General features: G+C 43.1%; 1 pseudogene; it reads left to right on the top strand.

The window, feature by feature from the left end:
- The first annotated feature begins 15,994 nt into the window (after positions 1-15,994).
- Positions 15,995-20,987, top strand: part of LOC112653509 (60S ribosomal protein L7a-like) — a 28,609-nt pseudogene continuing 23,616 nt past the window's right edge.

The following is a 20,987-nucleotide window of genomic DNA, read 5'->3' as shown; positions in this document are numbered from 1 at the left end:
TCTCCACTCCCTCCCTTTTCAAATAATAATGATCCTTCTAGTTATGACACAATGTCTCCATACCTACGATAACAATGAAATCCCTTGGTTCTTGATCCAGACATCAAATGTTTACTTTTGGAGCAGCCACTGCTATGTTTTCAGATACGCATGGAGAGAGAACAAGTTATTAAGACTCTTTTACAATCTTAAAATGGAAGATGACATCTGTGTAAGGTGTGTGGCCGGGTCACTTCTGTAGTTCGGTGTTAGAAAGCCCACCAGAAATAAAAAAAATAAAAAAATATAAAAAAATAAAAATAAAAGCCCACTGGCCTGCAGATACTAAACACAGTCTCCAACAGATCCTTCTGTAATAAATAGTGTAGGCTCCAGCTACCTTATTCCTTTGTCCCATTTCTCAAAGGTGAAGAAGAGTGCTAAGTTTTGGTTCTCTCGAAGAATCCCAAACACCTGAAGTCTATCCATTATAGTCAGGTCTTCGGAAAGACTTTTTCAGGCACTGACCGCCCTACACAGAGCTGGCCAGCTCTAGCATCATAAGTCTTACCTGTTGGAGTTAACACTTGGATGTGACTTCACTAAACCATGAAATCACGCCAATGTTTTTTGGTATTAATCTATTATTATAGTCATGACTTTACTTAACATATGCTACGGATTGTTATATTTCAGCCCCGAAGAGAGAGCTGAAGACAAACTCCTTGCATTTGAGTTACTAATTGTGCGGAAGACAGACAAGTATTTATTAGCATTTGATGAGAAACAACGCAGGCAGCAGTCATCGAAGGGATGACCAGATCAGGGCAGAGACGTTCCCCAATTGGTTTGCGGAGGCCTCACAGGTTGGGTTTCGTTTGAGCCGAGAAGGAGTTTTCAAGTGCAAATGCTAAAGAAATCATAACAATGTCTTAGATTCAACAATTTTGCTAGGTTGAGGGACCCAGGTGAAATAATACCCAATAAGAGTACACACAGGGGAGGAGCTGTGTACAAGGGCAAGAGAATGGGGACTGCTCCCAGAATACATGCCATTTACCTGACTGCATTCAGCTCATACCGTGTGCACTACACCATCTTCGTTCCTCAACAGCCCTGCGATCTACGCACTTTCACCATCACTTGCATTTTAACAGATGAGTAAACTGAGGCCCAATCTGAATAAGTAAGTTCCCCAAGAATAAGATGGTGGAGCCAAATTCAATTGAGGCAATCGGATACCAACCCCGAGGTCCTGCAGCAAGCCCCACAGTATCTCCGGCAGCAGACAACAGACAGTGACTTCCTGTAAGGGGTTCCCGAAGGATGACAAAGTGCAGACAGATGGCAAAGGTAGCAAGGGGCAGCGACTGATGAAGAGAGAATGAGCTGGGCAGAGAACAGAGAGGGAGGGAAACCATGAGAGACTCACCTATGGGAAAGAAACTGGGGGTCACTGGAGGGGACGTGGCTGGGAGGAGGGGGTAACTGGGGGACGGGCATGAAGGAGGGCACGTGATGTGATGAGCACTGGGTGGTAGATGCAGCTGATGAGTCACTGAACTCTGCATCCATCTGAAACTAGTGATGTTCTATGTGTTGGCTAATTGAATTTAAGTTAAAAGAGAGAGACAGAGACAATGAGCTGAGTCCCACAGTCAAATCCACTGGCGTTGCCTGGAGGGGCCGAGGCAGCTCTGGGAACTCCCTGATTTACTTCCCAGGACCCAGCTCCAGGTGATGTGGCTTCAGAAGAGTCTGGCCACGGGAGGGCAGTTCAGCCAGCGTCCCCCACAACTACGGGATGAGGGGCCTGCCAGCATTCCGTCAACGTCCATCTCCAGGTAGAAGTGCAAAACTGCTTCACTCTATAAAAAAAAAAAAAAAAAAAAGTCCACAAAAGGAACTCTTCTAAAACTCTCTTGTATTTCAATGAAATTTGCCAACTTTTAAGTTTCAGCGGGTTTTCCTTTTTTTTTTCTTTTTTAAAGATTTTATTTATTTCTCCATGAGAGACACAGAGAGAGATGCAGAGACACAGGCAGAGGGAGAAGCAGGCTCCATGCCGGGAGCCCGATGCGAGACTCGATCCCGCAACTCCAGGATCACACCCTGGGCCGAAGGCAGATGCTCAACAGCTGAGCCACCCAGGCGTCCCTGTTGTTTTTCCAAGTTGAAATCCAGCTCTCGATCTTTAGTTTCTCCTAGGGCTCTGAAGCATACTTGGAAAACAATACCAACATGATATTAATATGGGGCAAAGTTGCTATTTGCAGGGTTAAAGAAATCTTGTTTGGATCATTTTACTGTCTTGTCACTAAAACATTAAAACCTTGATGATATATTTACTTTAAAATATTCTAGACTTTCCAGTGTTGATGATTCTGTAACGGAATATGAAATATTCTGATTTATAGATTGGTTAATTGGTATAGGCTGAAGGAACCTATTGAAAAAGAGCAAACTTCATTTCTTCATTGACTTTTTAAATTCTTACAATGATACAAGCAGTTTTCCCTTTTTGATGGCAGTTTAATGTTAATTTTTCAGATCTTCTCAAATGCAGTTCGGAAAGCCCCTTGATCACAGCTATGACTAATTTATTTTTAATTGCATTCTGATATTGCTTAACTTCCTCTAAATTTTGGCAGTTCTCTACCATACAATGCAGCAATCTTTTCATGAGAAAAAAATATTTACTCCAAAGTGAAAACAGGTTTCTCTGTGGGTGTTCTAATATATTTGTCACTTTCCAGTTCTAGAATATTTTGGCATTGAAAGTATCTATTTGACCTTTATAGGAGGTTTTGAAATACTATTGTGAAGATATTTCTCAACATCTTCAAGTCAAACTTTGTTTAGAATTTTGCCGTCTGCAAATACTAACATAAAGAAACAGAATCAAGTTCAATTGGAAAATACAGAGTAAGACTGAGAATGGGGCACCTGGGTGCTCAGTGGTTGAGCTTAGGTCGTGATCCCGGGGTCCTGGGATCAAGTCCTGCACCAAGTTCCCTGCAGGGAGGGAGGCTGCTTCTCCCTCTGCCTGTGTCTCTGCCTCTCTCTGTGTGTCTCTCGTGAATCAATAAATAAAATCTTTAAAAAGAAGAGAAAACAAGACTGTGAATGTATTTATGCAGGCTGCTAGCTGAACCTGGAAATATCATGTATCTGGGAGATGAAGGGGCAATTAAGACTATGAATGAATGTGTAGATTAGATATTGACATCTCCATTTTTAAAATGAGGAGTTTCAGGCTCCGAGAGGTTAAGCGAGATGTCCAAGGTCACACAGCTGAGGCTAAGGCTGTTTGAACCTAACACGCATGCTCATTCCAGGGCGCCACACTGACTTGTTATGCTTTGGCATTTCTGAGTGAATTCCACCCATTGAGAGGGATATGAGGGGAAAAATTGGAAATAAAACAGTGATGAAAGATTTCTGTGGCTTTGAAACAATGAACAAAGTATGCATGAGTCAGCCATTCTCTGCCTCCTCCCACCCAGCTTGGAAAATCTGGTCAGACAACAAAGTATTTCTTTTTGTTGTTCCAGTAATTCTGCAAATTGTTCTAAGAAAGGGAAAAAAGGAAAAAGGACAAAGAGAGAATAAATTGGAGACTTGATTTCTGATCTGAAACAATACACAGTATAGAGATACCGGGAAAATATGCATATAAAATAAGGAAAGAATGAGTTTATAAAGTCGTGTATTAGTAAGTACAAATAATCATGCAAATATGCACCACAGTGCTAGGCATAGGGAGGAAGTGAAAGTAGACTCCCGTTATAATCAGACGCACTACTTGGGAAAGGCTACTTGAAGGAGAGGAATTATCAACAAATGTCAAAAAGAAAAGAAATAGGACTAGGTGAGAGGAAGAAGAGAGGGGAACTCAAATGTTCAAAGAGTGATGTGATCAGCTTGGGGGAAACTGTGGAAAAGGCAAGAGTGGAAACATTTGGCGTTGGTAAAAGTCATTGAATTCTGGACTTAAAAGTTTAAATGTGGCTCTGCAGTCTTTGAAAGTAGTGAATTAAGGAAAAGATGCCTTCAGATTTTGTCCTTTTAGGTGCCCCAAATGCAAATGTCCCAAATCGGCCCCATGACCCTCTATCCTTTGAGGCTACAAGCCAGGCACCTGAGGCCTCCACATCTGCTCCCTCTTCCTCCCCCTCCGTCCCCCACACAACACATCCACGTTCAGGGCATTTTACCTCCTAGACATTTCTCAAATCTATCCACATCTCCCCATCTCTATCGCCGCAAACCTAACACAAGCTCCCATCATCCTCCTGAATTATTTTATTAAAATAGCCGAATGCGTCTACTGTCGGCCAGTCAGGCCCCTCTTCAAGCCCGCGTCTCATCACATCAAACCTGATAATGGCCAGCACCTAACAACTGCCATGAACGCCCTGGGAAGCCCTTCCTCTCTGTCCTCCGTCTACCTCTCGGGACTGCACTAGACTTGCTGACCTTCCACCTCTGTCTGTACTCAGCCCAATTCCTCTCAGTACGTGGCCTGTGTTTGTAACCTTCTCTCCTTCACAAGCAGGTTGATGTGAACCCATTCTTTGGCTTTCCTCTTAAGTAGCACATCCCAGGGCACCTCCCCCCCCCCAACTTACCAGGTCAGAGCCCTGCCGTAAGCTCTCCGGGCTCCACTTACCTTCCCTCTCAGCACTTCACACCATTGCTAGAAGCTGGGCTCTTTAATTCTCAGAGCAACTCCACCAAGGCGCTTCCATTATTTTTATATTCCATCCATGCAGAAACCAAAGAATAAAGAAGCTAAATAAATAGTCCAAGCGTATGGAGATAATAAGTGCTGGAGCCAGGAGGCAGGGCCAGGCAGCCCGACGTCCGAGCTGTGCTCTCCATCCCATGGCTGCCTCTATCTGTGTGTCAGATGGATGGGTGGACAGGCACATGGGCTGATGTCAGCGGATGTCTTGGGCATATTTGAAAGATGAAAGAGGAAGAGGAAAGGCCATCCACAGAGTTGAGGTGGCAATTGGACATTTTGATCAGGGGTGAGATTGGTCCTGGAAAGAGATCTGAAGAGCCCATCCACGAGGCGGTGAGGAAACAACACATGGTGGCTGATGCGTCAGGGTCAGCACTGAAGCAGAGGCTGGCAGCAATTCTAAGAGCGTCACCTGTGGAACTGAGAATGTGACGTGGAGACCCTCTTGTAAATGCGGTGGGGACCCCTCAACGTCATAGATTTTTGTGTTATAGTCTCCAAATGAGTTTCGTAAATTTTCTCATATCATCCCCTTCCATGACCAGAAATACCTATTGTCATTTGTAAATCCCTCTAGAACATACCATTTTCATGTTTTTTTCGAGCTGCTATAATATGGCCCTCTCGAGGGGACATCATTTGTGCTATTTTATGACAGCTAGCTATTTGTTAATCATTGAGAGTTCAGCAATTTTAGTTCATTCTTGATTACTCGTAATAAAAATCAGGGTTACCGGTTACGCAGAACACAGATTTAGAAGCCAATTTCTATAAAGTTAAACATGCTTCCCCTTTTCAATTATTAGAAGTTTCACAGTGATTTCGAAAGTAACTTTTTTCCCCAGAAATTTCTTTTAGGCAACACATTTTTAAAACATTATTTGCCTTTTGAGAGACTTCACTAGCACAAGAGCCAGCATGTTTAAATAATAATAATATAAATTATATAGAATATTAAAAAATAGAGCCTCTCGAAGAAATGGTCATGACAAAGCAAAATTTTTCAGAAGGACCACTTACAAGATTCCATAAAGCTTGTCCTTAGAGCTTTATTTATAAGTACGCACTTGTTCTCTAAGAAATGAGAGTTATTGCATAAAGACAAGCACGAAATGATTTCAGTTGAGCACTGAGTATTGTGTCAAGAGCCTTCCTCCTGCATCTTGCAGAATCAGACAGTATGGAGTTGCTTTCACTTTCTTTTTTTTTAAATGGAGCTATGACAATGCAAACTTCTATGACATCGATGGTTTCTCAAATAAGGCTCTCTCTGCTCTATTCCATGGAAATTATTATTATTATTATTATTATTATTATTAATTATTATTATTGTCGGGGCTGATCTTGAAAAACATTTTTGGGAAAAGTCTTCTTGTAATAGGTTTGTTTGTTCTGTTTTTGTTGTTATTGTTTGGTTTTGGTAGAACATGATGGAAAAGAGAAGAATGAGTGTGCGCCGTTGCAGGTATATTCTAGCAGGCAGGAGAGTGAACTCTGAAGCCAGTTGCCACTGTGTAGCTGTGCAACCTTGAAGAAGTTACCTAATCCCACTGCAGCTCCCTCTCCCCACACACAGAAGGAAGAGGCAAGAGTAATGATGTCTGCGTGGAGTTTCTGTGTGGGTCAAATAGGCAATTACGGTAGTTGGAGGAGTTCCTGGCATATAGCAAGGACATAATCAAGGTTAATTCTTATAATTATTAAATGTTAATTTTAACACATCCGTCACTTGTTCAAAGTCTTTCATGACTTTCCATAATCTTCAAATCAACCCAAAGCTTTCTTTCAAGGAAATCTATACTTAGTCTAATCCATTATGCTCTACCAATACAGGCCACCTGCCCTAATAAAGTCCCTTCTTTATGGACCTATAAACACCTCAAACTCATTACTTTTAGTGTATTCTTTAAGATTTTTTCCTTATGCATTAATTAATATCCCCCTATTGAATTAATTACTGAATCAATATATTCATTAATTTATGCATTAATTAATACCTCTATTGATGGACACAAGGATTGCACCTGCATCTCTTTTATTTTATTAATGACATGGCACACCTACTTATAGATGTTTTAACATTTAAATCCCAACTTGGTGATTTTATAATTTACCAAGTAGTAATTCGAGGTTTATCTGGAAGTTTAAAGAGCAGAGAACTAATTTTGAATAATTTAATTAAGAACATGAGTGTCAATTTACCTCCCAGAAAATTAAAATGCCCAGGGAAGTTATAATGTTCCAAAGAGTATAGTATTGCATAAGAACTGAATGTGGATCAGTGAAACAAAATAGATGCAGACATTCTCAGCAAAAATCACACCAATGGCAAACTGCAAAGCAGGAAACACTGAACACAAGAATGACACATGAGGGGCACGTGGGTGGCTTGGTTGGTTAAGCCTCTGACTCTTGATTTCAGCTCAGGTCATGATCTCAGGTTCCAGGGACTGAGCCCTGCATTGGGCTCCCCGGTCAGCAAGGAATCTACTTGAGATTCTCTCTCTCTCTCTGCCCCTATCCAACGTCCACACCCCCCCCCCATGAGTTCTCTCTTTCTGAAGGAGAAGGAGAAGGAGAAGGAGAAGGAGAAGGAGAAGGAGAAAAGAAAGAAAGAAAGAAAGAAAGAAAGAAAGAAAGAAAGAAAGAAAGAAAGAAAGAAAGAGTGAAAGAGAGAAAGAAAGAGAGAAAGAAGAAAAATAAAAGGTAAATATTCTTATGTATCAAAAAAACCTAAAAGACTGATAAGAAAAAAAATCAAACACTAAATAGAGACTTTATAACATTTGAATACATCAAACTGACATATTTTTTCCTAGTAAAGCTATTTCCATCTATTGACAATAGAAATAAATTCAGATCAGGAAAAGAAAAAAAAACACCTCTTTAAAGAAATTTAGCATTTTTTATCAAAGGTGTCAAACGATTCATGGCTTTTGATGCAGTAAATTTCATTTCTAGGATCCTAATAGAAGTAAATATTAAAAATGCAAACTAAGCATATTGGCAAGTGTGTGCCTTGTAAATAGTATAAAAGAAAGTCACAAGCCTTGGCCTGTCCCCAGGGGAAGATGAATCAAGCAGTATAGGGATTTTCTCTTCGGGTAATAGATGCGGATGGGAGGAAACGCCTGCAAAGTAGCCTCGCTGGGCACGGCCAGGTGACTCCCAAAGTGAGACTGCGGGCCCGCGGGGGGTGGGGTCAGCCCAGGTGTCCCCCGAGACCCCGGGGAGGAGAGCAGAGGCAGGAAAGGTGCAGGCGGCGAGCCCAGGAGCGGCCGGCGTTAGGGACGGAGCCGAGGACCCTAAGTCCCCGAGGCCCAGGCAGGCGCAGGGCCCACACCTGCGGACCCACACCCGCGCCCACACCTGCGGCCCACACCTGCGGGCCCACACCTGCAGACCCACACCTGCGGCCCACACCTGCGGACCCACACCTGCGGAGCCCGGGTGTGCACAGCCCCGCGGGGAGGCGGCTGCGGGGTCAGGGGTCCCTGCGGGAGCTACCAGGGCCTCCCCTTGACGGCCCCTGGCGGGGGCCCAAACCTAGGGGTGGATCTCGGGGCTCGTCCAGGAGGCCAGCCTGCAGGCAGCTGGGAAGAGGGACGGGCTGCTGTCCTGGGTCCGTCTTCAGCTCCTCACCTGTGGAGTGGGAACGACCGGGGCGCTGGGGGCTCCCTCCACGAAGGGCTGCCTTTGGCTCAGCTGGTGATGCCAGGGTCCTGGGGTCGAGCCCCGCATCCGGCTGCCTGCTCCGTCCGGCGGGGGTCAAGCTGCGGGGTTATGGGCAGCTCTGGGGGCAGCTCCTCGGGCAGCTCGGGGGCAGCTTCTGGGGCAGCTTCTGGGGCAGCTCCGGGGGCGGTTCTGGGGACAGCTCCTGGGGCAGCTCCTGGGGCAGTTCCTCCAACAGCTCCTGGGGCAGCTCCTGGGGAGCTCCTGGGGCAGCTCCTGGGGCAGCTCCTGGGGCAGTTCCTGGGACAGCTCCTGAGGCAGCTCCTGGGGCATCTCTGGGGGCAGCTCCTCGCACAGCTGCGGGCCTGCACCAGCCCGAGCTCCCCCCCACCCCCTACAAGGAGCCAGGCCCTCCGTCTTAGCAGATGTGGGGGCTGCACCTCAGCAGCCACGGCCAGGGGTGCTTGGAGCGCGGCAGCCGCTGCAGAGCCAGCGAGGTTCCGGGGAGACGCTGCTGAGCCCCCGCGGCCTGGGCGTGGGGGGGGGCGGTCGGCTCCCAGCCCGCGTCCTCACCTCCAGCGCCGCATCCCGCAGGCTCCCCCCAGGTTTGCTCAAACCCAGAGGGAGCCCTCCAGACGCACATACAGGCCTCAGGTCCTCATGTCGACCTTTCCTGGGACAGACGCACAGAGACGTGCAAAGGCGTCAACGCGCCCAGGGCAGGGAGACAGCGTGTGCCTGCACCTGTCGGCGCCCCCCTCCCCCAAGGACGAGGGGGAAACGGGTTCAAGCAGAGGAAAGAGGGCCGCTTTCTGGCTGGTCGTCGGAAAGCTGGGTCTGTGGGCGACCAGAGAGGACCCCCGGGGACAGAGCTCGCCCCCCCCCCTTGGGGAGGATGCCCTGGCCCGGCTGCAGCCAGAGAAGGGCCGGGTGCGGGGCGCGAACTCAGGGCCCAAGGGACCCGCTGCGCCCCCGAGGGCCTGGAGGGCAGGAGCCCAGGGGCAGGTGTCTGCACCTGCACCGCGGGGCCCTAACCCACCTCCTCAGGGGCCGCCCGGGCCTAGGCTGGATCCCAGGGGATCCGAGCATCCTGCCTCCAGGTGGCCCGAGGAAGGCCCGGGGCTCCAGACGGGGAAGGACCACGGGACACACCTGCAGCCCCTCGGAGCAGGGCACCTGCGCACACGTCCTCATGGATGCGCCAGAGGCGGGGAAGCCACCCCTCCTCCCCCCGCCCAAGGGAGCGGCGAACCCGGAGCTGCAACCAGAGGGGAGGAGATGGAACCCTCTGGATTGACCAAAATCTAAGTCTCACCACCTGGAAGGATATGCCTGGGTTGTAGAAAACCTAAGAGCGCGGCTTCTGCAACACTGGCAGCAACTTGATATGTATATAAGGCAAAATTATTAGAGATTTCAGGAGAAATCAATAGTCACCTAGTAGTAGATCTTAACTTGTAAATGGGTGGAAAGGACAAATAGCATCTGAATAATATATTAATAAGATGGACTCATACCATGTAAGTTGGTTATATGACCTTCAAAATAAGGAATATCTTTTTTTTTTCAAGCAGACACAGAGTAAATAAAACATATGAGCTCAGTCAAATCGATGTGTTGTATACCTGAAACCAATGTAATGTTGTGTGTCAACTGTACTGTATTTTAAAAAAAAGAAAAGAAAAAAAAAACATAAAAGCCTCCCCCACCACAAAAAAAAAAAAAAAAAAAAAATCAAAAGCCCCAAGAAGAAATTGGATTATTTCTAGTCTCTGACATTTAGGCAATAAGATGTGAAGATAATCACAAAACTGTAGACGATGACAGCAATGTCTAAACTAGCCTGTGAAACTAGAACCTAACAAAAAGAGTAACCAAAACTATACTCACAAAATCTTCACAAAATTAATTAAGGTAAGAGATAGAAGACTGAGAATTAGAACAAACTTCATCCAGAGGAAACTGTTAGCCTACATTCTTACACTCTATTCCTAAAGTTGAATAAAGTGAGCTAAAAACTCAACTCAAAATCAGGACAAAGTCACAGGGAAAAAATGATTTTATATTGGAAAGCATGAAAAGATTGATAATATAAGTAAATGGAAAATCTCCTTTGAAAATAAAAGAGCCACAGAACTCAATAAAGGAAAAATAAGAGCAGAAATAGAAAAACTTGGAAATTAGAATTACAGGCTTAACCACAGATTTTTAGTAAAGTAAAGGAGCAAAAATATTTTGAAAACTCTATACTTAAATTTCTAAAATATGCTTGAAATGTAGGACTTCTTAGAAAATGTGTTGCTGAAATTGACTCAAGAGGGATGGAAAACCTATAGAAATTAATGACTTTTATCATTTGAGATTGCATCCACTTGTATGTATCAGAAATCTGACTACAATGGCTTAAACTAACAGGGATTAGTATTTCTCACATCATAGAAAATCTTGAGATGGTCACTGAGATTCAGGTATGTGTTTCCCTCCTCATTTTTGGGGTGGCTTTTATCCACGCGTTCACAAAATGGCTGCTGCAGCACCGGCACTTCGCTTGTATTCCAAGCCAGGGAGATAGAGAAGGACAAAAACAATTGCCAAGTAATTTACTTATTATTATTAAAAAAGGAACAGCCTTCCAGAAATCTCCACCCCTCCACTTACATATTGTCAACACATAGATACCATAGCTAGAAAAGGAGCCCAGAATTTTTGTTTTTAAGCTGGATACCTTAGAACCTCGAACAAACTCAGAATCCTCCATAAAAGCAAAAGGGTGGTTATTAGAGAAGAAATGGATATTGGGCTTGCAATTAATAGGCCTATTGCACCATAAGGAGATTTAAAAAGTCATAAAAACAAAACAAAATTTTTAATTGTATCTCTAGGGCCGGTTAGATTCTCAGTGACTTTTTCAAAACTTTATTCCTTTAATATGTAAAGTTTCAGAGCCTAGATAAGGAAAGAAAGTTCACCAGGTCTGTTCACAAAGTTCAAGCACCAAAACTTAACTTGAAAAATGTAGAACAAAATATTCAAACGAAAACAAAAATAATAAGACAAAATAAAATATGGAACAGAAACCCAAAAATTAAACAGTTTTTATTTCTTAATATAGATGCAAAAACCCTAGACAAAAACTGAGAAAATTATGTAAATCAGTATTTGAAGAAAATAATGTGCCATGAATGACATGCTTTATGTCAGGATTGCAAAGATAATAAATATTTGGAGATGTGTAGAAAGATGGTAGATAGATACCATATTTGCAAAAAATTTTGGTTATTTCAACACATAACAACAATCAACATAATTTCTTAGCAAAATAAAGATAAAACTCCTTAAACATGATAGACTGTCTTAAAATTATAGGCAGTAGTACACTTAATGATAAATAGCATAATTATTTCTGTGAGGGAGCAGAAAATGATCAGAATGCCTATTTTCCCCTAAAGAACAATTCTATCAAAGAAGAAAATGGCTTAATCATAATTTTGGTAGCTTAATTATTGCTGTTGTTGTTGTTGCTGTTGTTGTTGTCTTAGGTGATGGACTGGAATAGATGGGGCATACAGATCGTAATTTACTCATGACGTAATTATCGTAAGACATCCAGAGAATCAAAGAAAAAATATTAGGAATAATAATAATAATGTTTGAAAAAGTGATAGGTTGGGAAAACGCAACTAAAAATGTTAACAAAAAAAATAACAAAAAAAAATAAAAAAATAAAAAATAAATAAAAAAAATAAAAATGTTAACAGATTTCTTAAAAACTAATATTGGAAACAAAATGGAAAATATCCATAGCAGCAACAAAAATTTTAAAATACCCGAAGTTAATTTAAGGAGAATATGTGGTATTCCTAGCAGAAAAATAACCTATAAATTTCACTCAAAAGACATGAAAGAAAACTTAAATACATGGAAAGGAATATCTTATTATTTTCTAGGAAAGATTAATATAATGAAGCTATCAATGCCCCATACCTAAATATAACATCATCTCAAAGAAAAATCCCCCAAACTTGTATTTAATTTGACTATTTCAAGAGATAATTTACAGGATAAACATGGGAGGAGACAGAGAAATTTTGACAAATACAAGCTTATCAAAGAGACCTTGCTCTCCCAGTTTTCTGAGACACCTTACATAGCTATCAAAATAAAAAGCTCTTGGAACCAGGTAGTTTGGTGTCAGTGTAGACAGGAGTATCATTAGAACAGACTGTAATGTCTTTTAGAGGAATAAAAAAGAGAAATGTATCTTAATTTTACTCTTTTCTTTTTTTAGGATTTTATGCATTTATTCATGAGAGACCCAGAGAGAGAGGCAGAGACACAGGCAGAGGGAGAAGATGCGGAACTCGATCCCAGGACCCCGGGGTCACGACCTGATCCAAAGGCAGACGCTCAGCCGCTGAGCCCCCCAGGCGTCCCTCAGTTTTACTCTTTATCAAAAAAACATGTTCTGTAAAAATATGTCTTGGTCAAAATCAAAGAGAGAAAGAGAGGGAGGAGAGGAGGGGAGGGAGGGAAGGACAGACGGACAGAGGGAGGAAGAAACTCCACAAGCCTAGGAAAATCATGGAGGTGAATATTGGTAAGATCTGGGGGACTCTCTGAAGAAAGTCCATGGTATTTTGATAGGGATTGCATTAAACGTGTATATTGCCCTGGGTAACAAATTATTTTAAGATTTGTGTGGAATCAGAAAAGACCCCGAATAGCCAGGGGAATTTTAAAAAAGAAAACCATAGCTGGGGGCATCACAATGCCAGGTTTCAGGTTGTACTACAAAGCTGTGGTCATCAAGACAGTGTGGTACTGGACAAAACAGACACATGGATCAATGGAACAGAATAGAGAATCCAGAAGTGGACCCTCAACTTTATGGTCAACTAATACTCGATAAAGGAGGAAAGACTATCCACTGGAAGAAAGACAGTCTCTTCAATAAATGGTGCTGGGAAAATTGGACATCCACATGCAGAAGAATGAAACTAGACCACTCTCTTTCACCAGACACAAAGATAAACTCAAAATGGATGAAAGATCTAAATGTGAGACAAGATTCCATCAAAATCCTAGAGGAGAACACAGGCAACACCCTTTTTGAACTCGGCCATAGTAACTTCTTGCAAGATACATCCACGAAGGCAAAAGAAACAAAAGCAAAAATGAACTATTGGGACTTCATCAAGATAAGAAGCTTTTGCACAGCAAAGGATACAGTCAACAAAACTCAAAGACAACCTACAGAATGGGAGAAGATATTTGCAAATGACATATCAGATAAAGGGCTAGTTTCCAAGATCTATAAAGAACTTATTAAACTCAACAGCAAAGAAACAAACAATCCAATCATGAAATGGGCAAAAGACATGAACAGAAATCTCACAGAGGAAGACATAGACATGGCCAACAAGCACATGAGAAAATGCTCCGCATCACTTGCCATCAGGGAAATACAAATCAAAACCACAATGAGATCCCACCTCACACCAGTGAGAATGGGGAAAATTAACAAGGCAGGAAACCACAAATGTTGGAGAGGATGCGGAGAAAAGGGAACCCTCATACACTGTTGGTGGGAATGTGAACTGGTGCAGCCACTCTGGAAAACTGAGTGGATGTTCCTCAAAGAGTTAAAAATAGACCTGCCCTACGACCCAGCAATTGCACTGCTGGGGATTTACCCCAAAGATACAGATGCAATGAAACGCCGGGACACCTGCACCCCGATGTTTCTAGCAGCAATGGCCATGATAGCCAAACTGTGGAAGGAGCCTCGGTGTCCAACGAAAGATGAATGGATAAAGAAGATGTGGTTTATGTATACAATGGAATATTACTCAGCTATTAGAAATGACAAATACCCACCATTTGCTTCAACGTGGATGGAACTGGAGGGTATTATGCGGAGTGAAGTAAGCCAGTCGGAGAAGGACAAACATTATATGTTCTCATTCATTTGGGGAATATAAATAATAGTGAAAGGGAATATAAGGGAAGGGGGAATAAATGTGTGGGAAATATCAGAAAGGGAGACAGAACGTAAAGACTGCTAACTCTGGGAAACGAACTAGGGGTGGTGGAAGGAGGAGGGTCGGGGGTGGGAGTGAATGGGTGACGGGCACTGGGGGTTATTCTGTATGTTAGTAAATTGAACACCAATAAAAAATAAATTAAAAAAAAATAACAGGGAATTGTAAAAACAAGAAAAATGAAAAAAAAAGATCTGGGGGACTGACGGGTGTATATACAATGCCAATGACAAGAATATTTTTTAAAGTTCTGATAATATTGTAATGTAAACATTAATTTATAAAACTTGTTAAGGCTTCTCTGCAAAAAGATAACACGAAGCAAGAGATAAAGCATAAAGTGGGCGTGGTATATATTCAGTATATTAATTCAATGCACTAATTCACATAAAGAAAACCTGCAAATCCCCGTAAAGTCAACCAGGCCAAAGGGAGAAAACAGCTCTCCGCGTGGTTCCCCCACGCGCCCCACTTATTCAGGGCGCTGGGCCACGCGCTCCCATCCGGATCATAAGGTCCCTGGACTTTGCTCTCCCAGCTGAGCGGCGGGGGGTCGAGTGCAGCTTCTGGGGTATCGGCCCGGGAGGCCTGCACGCTCCAGGGCGGCCGCAGGTGCAGCCCTGCGCCCTCTCACCCTGCCCACCTGCGCGGTCTGCCTCCCAAGAGCTGCCCGCACCTATGCTCCCCCCTTGGGGACGATGAAAGCTGACGCCCCCCTGAGCACCCCGCATGGCCAGACTTCGAGAAATATGTCATTGTCTTGGGACAAAAAGGGTGCCTCCTGGGGTGTCCCCTGCGTTTCCTCATTCCAGTGATGCTCAGAGGCTTTCACACGCGTGTGCTGGCGATTTCTGCTTTCAGTGAGACACCTGCTCACACCTCCGTCCCGGGAGTGAGTGTGTCATTTCCACGGGGATAGGACTTTGGGGTTTCCTTCAGTCCGTGATGCTCAAACCACATGACGACCAGGGAATGTGATCTGAGTGGTACCAAGTCTCTGAAATCTGCTGAGGACTTGCCAGCGGGGCCTACGGCGTTTGGATGTCGGTCAATCTCATAAATATCCTTGGAGCTTTAAAAGAATTAAGTGGGGGATCCCCGGGTGGGTCAGGGGTTTAGCACCTGCCTTTGGCCCAAGGCCTGATCCTGGAGATCCAGGATCGAGTCCCACGTCGGGCTCCCTGCATGGAGCCTGCTCCTCCCTCTGCCTCTGTCTCTGCCTCTGTGTGTGTATGTGTCTCTCATAAATAAATAAATAAAATCTTTAAAATAAAGAATTCAGTGTCCTCCAGCTGTTTTGGGTGGAGCCGAACCCTTCTATCCTACAGACATGCATTAGACCAGGCCCCCCTATTGCTGGTCTCCCCTACCTGGTCTGTCCGGTTCTAAGGCAGCCAATTCTCCTGCTACCCTGTCCTCTCTTGTAGACGCGACTCCTCTCCAGTGGATTCTGAAGCTATGGTGCTAAGTCCATAGAAGTTTGGAATTATTTCATCTCTCCGCTGACTGGGTACTTTAGTCCTCATCTGGCCACACCAGCTGCATCTGGTCAATGTCTGCCCAACGTATCATTCGTCCCCTTCCTCTTACGGGCCGGGCCCTCCCGCACCCGGGGTTAGAGATGCGGCACCGTCAACAGCCCATCAGGAAACACCATACACTGAAGACGGCCACGGAAGTTAGGTGGCCATTTGGTCGGGAGCTTAAGTAAATTGCTCCACCTCCGCAAGAGTGACCTCTGCCTCTTACTATTTTTGTATCCCTGAGATATGTGGGTGTTTTCCTGAGATATGTGGGTGTATTTTTACCATCTCAGTTCCTGCTTCGCTCTTTGATCCCTGTGTTCCTCTTTGCTCTTTGCCTTTATTGGGGTTTTTATTCCTCTTTCCTTCTTCTCTCCTTCTGTGATTTGGAAGTTATAGACTCCATTTCCCTTCTTTAAATGGCTATTGATTTTTTTTTTTGGATTTGCATTTCACTTAATGAAGACTAGAGTAAATCAATATATTTACCTTCTTCCCAAACAATTCAAAGGAATTAGAACATTCCCACTCTAATCACTCATACACACACATACACACAAACTTCCCATCCTGATTTTTTCTAATCCCCTACAGACATTATTATAAAATGCTTAGAATTCGCTTTGTTCGCCAACATTTTTAAAGACTTATTTATTTATTATTTTAGAGACCGAGTGAGACACAGCATGGGAGAGACAGAGGGAAAGAGAGAGAATCCCAAGCAGACTCCCTGCTGAGTGTAGAGCCCGCAGGGCTGGATCCCATGACCCTGAGATCGTGACCTTCACCAAAATCAAGAGTTGGATGCCCAGTCAACTGAGCCATCTGGGTACACCTCGCCAACTTCTCTTTTTTTTAAGATTCTATTTATTTATTTATGAGAGACACAGAAGAGAGAAAGGAAGAGAGGCAGAGACACAGGCAGAGGGAGAAGCAGGCTCCATGCAGGGAGTCCGACATAGGACTCGATCCCAGGACTCCACCGAGCCACCAGGGCTGCCCAACCATTCTTTCTTTTTCTTTTTTTCAACCATTCTTTTTTTATTTAAATTCAATTAGCCAACATAGAGAACATCATTAGTTTCAGATGCAGAGTTCAGTATTTCCTCAGCTGTATATAACACCCAGTGCTCATCCCATCACCTGCCGTCCATAATGCCCATCCCCCAGTTACCCTAGCCCCCCGCCCACCACCCCTCCAGTGACCCTCAGTTTCTTTTCCATAGCTAAAGGTCTCTCATGGTGTGTCCCTCTCTCCAATTTCTTCCCATTTTGTTTCTCCCTCCCTTGTCCTAAGATCCTTTGCACTATTTCTTAGATTCCTCATATAAGTAAAGCCATATGATAATTGTCTTTCTTTGAATGACTTATCTCTCTCAGCGTAATACCCTCCAGGTCCATCCAGTTCAATGTAAATGGTAAGATTTCATCCTTTCCGATCACTGAGTAATACTCCATTGTGTATAAACACCACATATTTTTTAACCATTCATTCATCAATAGTCATCTCAGCTCCTTCCACAGTGTGGCTATTGTGGACATGGCTGCTATAAACATCGGGGTGCAGGTGTCCCGGCGTTTCACTGGATCTGCATCTTTGGGGTAAATCCCCAGCAGTGCAATTGCTGGGTCATAGGGCAGGTCTATTTTCAACTCTTTGAGGAACCTCCACAGAGTTTTCCAGAGTGGCTGCACCAGTTCACATTCCCACCAACAGTGCAAGAGGGTTCCCCTTTCTCCACATCCTCTCCAACATTGGTTGTTTCCTGCCCTGTTAATTTTCCCCATTCTCACTGGTGTGAGGTGGGATCTCATGGTGGTTTTGATTTGTATTTCCCTGATGGCAAGTGATGCAGAGCATTTTCTCATGTACTTGTTGTCCATGTCTGTGTCTTCTTTGGTGGAATTTCTGTTCATGTCTTCTGCCCATTTCATGATTGGATTGTTTGTTTCTTGGGTGTTGAGTTTAATAAGTTCCTTCTAGACCTTGGATACCAGCCCTTTATCTGATACATCATTTGCAAATATCTTCTCCCATTCTGTAGGATGACTTTTAGTTTTGTTGACTGTTTCTTTTGCTGTGCAGAAGCTTTTTATTATGATGAAGTCCCAGTAGTTCATTTTTGCTTTTGTTTCCCTTGCCTTTGGAGACGTGTCTAGCAAGAAGTTGCCGCAGCCGAGGTCGAAGAGGTTGTTCCCTGTGTTCTCCTCTAGGATTTTGATGGGATCATGTCTCACATTTAGATCTTTCATCCATTTTGAGTTTGTCTTTGTGTCTGGTGTAAGAAAATGGTCTAGTTTCATTCTTCTGCACGTGGCTGTCCAATTTCCCCAGCACCATTTATTGAAGAGACTGTCGTTTTTCCGGTGGATAGTCTTTCCTGCTTTGTCGAATATTAGTTGACCATAGAGTTGAGGGTCCACTTCTGGGTTCTCTATTCTGTTCCATTGATCTATGTGTCTGTTTTGATGTCAGTACCACACTGTCTTGATGACCACAGCTTTATAGTACAACCTGAAATCTGCCATTGCTCCCGGCTTAAGTTTTCTTTTTCAACATTATTGAATGTTATTCTGGGTCTTTTGTGGGTCCTTACAAATTTTAAGATTTTTTTTTGTTCCAACCATTATAAAATGTCCATGATATTTTGATAGGGTTTACATTGAATGTGTAAATTGCTCTGGGTAACATTGACATTTTGACAATATTAATTCTTCCAATCCATGAGCATGGGATGTTTTTCCATTTCTCTGTGTCTTCCTCAAATTCTTTCATAAGTGGTCTGCAGTTCTTAGAGTACACATCCTTTGCCTTTTTGGTTAGGTTTATTCCTAGGTATCTTATGCTTTTGGGTGCAATTATAAATGGGACTGACTCTTTAATTTCTCTTTCTTCAGTCTCATTGTTAGTGTATAGAAATGCCACTGATTTCTGGGCATTGATTTTGTACCCTGCCACACTGCCGAATTGCTGTATGAGTTCTAGAAATCTTGGGATGGAGTCTTTTGGGTTTTCTATGTACAGTGTCATGTCATCTGCAAAGAGGGAGAGTTTGACTTCTTCTTTGTCAATCTGAATGCATTTTATTTCTTTTTTTGATGTCTGACTGCTGAGGCTAGGACTTCCAGGACTATGTTGAATAGCAGTGGTGAGAGTGGACATCCCTGTCTTGTTCCCGATCTTAGGGGAAAGGCTCCCAGTGTTTCCCCATTGAGAATGATATTTGCTGTGGGCTTTCCGTAGATGGCTTTTATGATATTGAGGTATGTTCCCTCTATCCCTACACTGTGGAGGTAAAGGTGCTATATTTTGTCAAATACTTTTTCTGCATCAATTGAGGGGATCATATGGTTCTTGTCCCTTTTATAAATGTGGTGTATCACACTGATTGATTTGCAGATGTTGAACCACCCTTGCAGCCCAAGAATAAATCCCACTTGGTCGTGGTGAATCATCCTTTAATGTACTGTTGGATCCTACTGGTGAGTATCTTGGCGAGAATTTTGGCACCCAGTTCATCGGGGATATTGGTCTGCAATTCTCCTTTTTGGTGGCCAACTTTTTTTTTTTAACCATAGCTTTCCTTTGGAAGTATTTTTCTTCTTCCTGAAACATCTCTATTCCTTTCAGTAATTCAGTTTTATTTGAAAAAAACATCTGCTTTTTGCTCTTGGTTTTGAAACTTTATTTTGTAGGTTATATAATCCTAGGTAAACACCTATTTTCCTCAATAGTTTAGATATATGTTTTTCTTCACACCCTTCTGTCAGATTTCCATATTTTTGTCTTTGGTGTCTACCAGTTTCAATGATACATGTTTTAGGTAGGGATATCTTTCTATTTATCCTTCTTGGGTTTGGTGTACTTCCCAAATCTGAAGATTCAAATCTTTTGCCTTTTGTCAGTGTTTTAGAGAATTTGTAGTTATTATCATTTAAAAGTCTATTAAAAGCACAGACTCTGTTGCTAGACTGCCTGGATTTGAATCTTCACCCTGCCATGTACCAGCTATACAATCTTTGGGAAGTTATTTACTCAATTCCTGTCTCACTATCCATATCTGTAAAATAATAATAATAATAATAGCCACTTGATAGAGTTAGAACATTCCCTTAGCCATTATAAAAGTGTGCATGTTATTTATATTAATAATAATTTTTTATTTTTATTAGTATTCTGTTTATTTTCACCTTCTGAAAATCTGATGAAACTTTTGTTAGAATCTCTAGCTCTAGGGATCCCTGGGTGGTGCAGCGGTTTAGCGCCTGCCTTTGGCCCAGGGCGCGATCCTGGAGACCCAGGATGGAATCCCACGTCAGGCTCCCAGTGCATGGAGCCTGCTTCTCCCTCTGCCTGTGTCTCTGCCTCTCTCTCTCTCTCTCTCTCTCTCTCTCTCTGTGTGTGTGTGACTATCATAAATAAATAAAAATTAAAAAAAAAGAATCTCTAGCTCTATATTTCAAATCTCTTGAGCTCTTTTTAGTAATTCTCCTTTTTGCCTTGCTGTTCCTCTCTGAGTAATGTTTTCATAGTTAACTTGGTCAGAAGACTTTTTAACACATCTGATTAACACATCTGATGAATTATTCTGTATCTAATAATCCTGACATCTTAGATTTCCCTAAATCTGATCATGCTTTTTGTTGTCTCTACTGATTTTTATGCCTGGTGCCTTTTTCCTATGTGATATGTGTTCACGTTGAATCATACTCATGTTTTTGGACTCTTATATGTCATAATTGCTTGAGTACAGAATTGGTGGTGTATTCCCCTGTAAATAAAACCTAAGGCTCTTTACATTTAATTCTCATTTTAGGAAGTAAAAATATGGTCCCTAAACTAGCTAGAAGGATGTCATGTGGGAAAATCTCGGGTCATAGTCATACCATCCACTAACCCAGAGCCATGTCAGAGTCTTCATCTTTGAAGAGTGTCCCCAATAACCCCCATCCTTCACTCCTCCTATCCTCCCATACCCACAGAATAACTACTTTACTGAGTTTTTAGAACCCATGTCTGCT

Source organism: Canis lupus, chromosome 3 (assembly GCF_003254725.2).
Source record: "Canis lupus dingo isolate Sandy chromosome 3, ASM325472v2, whole genome shotgun sequence".
Lineage (NCBI taxonomy): Eukaryota > Metazoa > Chordata > Mammalia > Carnivora > Canidae > Canis > Canis lupus.
This window is presented reverse-complemented; position numbering and strand designations above follow the sequence as displayed.